This window comes from Aplysia californica, unplaced genomic scaffold (genome assembly GCF_000002075.1).
Source record: "Aplysia californica isolate F4 #8 unplaced genomic scaffold, AplCal3.0 scaffold00301, whole genome shotgun sequence".
NCBI lineage: Eukaryota > Metazoa > Mollusca > Gastropoda > Aplysiida > Aplysiidae > Aplysia > Aplysia californica.
Genome location: NW_004797571.1, coordinates 655,045 through 656,126, shown reverse-complemented (window position 1 = coordinate 656,126; position 1,082 = coordinate 655,045).

Below are 1,082 nucleotides of genomic sequence, written 5' to 3'. Positions count from 1 at the left end.
TGGTTGAAGGAGGCTACTGGTAGGTCGTATTTCTCTACTTTCTCTCTTATGTCTCTCTCTGTATGGGTGGTTGAAGGAGGCTACTGGTAGGTCGTATTTCTCTACTTTCTCTCTTATGTCTCTCTCTGTATGGGTGGTTGAAGGAGGCTACTGGTAGGTCGTATTTCTCTACTTTCTCTCTGATTTTTGTCTGTGTAGGTGGTTTGAATATGTCACGGGTGAGTCCTGTTTCTTAACTTTCTCTCTTATGTCTCTCTCTGTATGGGTGGTTGAAGGGGCACCACCGATAGGTCAAACTGCTTTACTTACCCTCTGTTTTATCTGTTTGTGTGGGTGGTTGGAGGGTGCCACTTGTTATTTCTTAACTTTCTCTCTTATGTATCTGTCTGTGTGGGTGGTTAGAGGGTGCCACTAGAAGGTCCTATTTCTCAACTTTCTCTCTTATGTATGTTATATAGGTGGTTGGAAGATGTAACAAGTGAGTCCTGTTTCTTAACCTTCTCTCTTAAATCTCTGTCTGTGAGGGTGGTTGAAGGGGCGCCACTGGTAGGTCAAACTGTTTTATCTGTTCGTTGAAGGGGTTGGAGGGTGTCACAGGTAGGTCCTATTTCATAACTTTCTCTCTTATGTATCAGTCAATATAGGTGGTTGGAGGGTGTCATTAGTAGGTTCTGCGTCTTTACTTTCTCTTTATTGTTTCTCTCTTGCTTTTTTCCGCGCTCTAAACGGCCGTTATCGTGTCGACCTGCCCCTCTCTACTGGGACTCACACAAGCAGGCAATGAGGCGATAAAACGAAAGAGCAATCATTAAGGCCGATACAATACCTGGCCATAAGTTCTAAAGTGTCAATGAAACTGGGAAGTGGCGGAGAGAGGGACGGAATGAGAGGGTTGTTTTGTTTTGTTTTGTTTTGTTTTTTGTTTTTTGTTTTTTGTTGGGGTTTTTTTCTGTGTTGGTGTTTTTTTGTGTTGGGGAGGGGGAGGAAGTCGTCTTTTGGCTGTAAGGGAGAGAGAGAGGGAGAATGAGGGTTAACGGTATGTATTCTAGAGTGTTATCGAGAGGGGGGGGGATTGAGAGGGG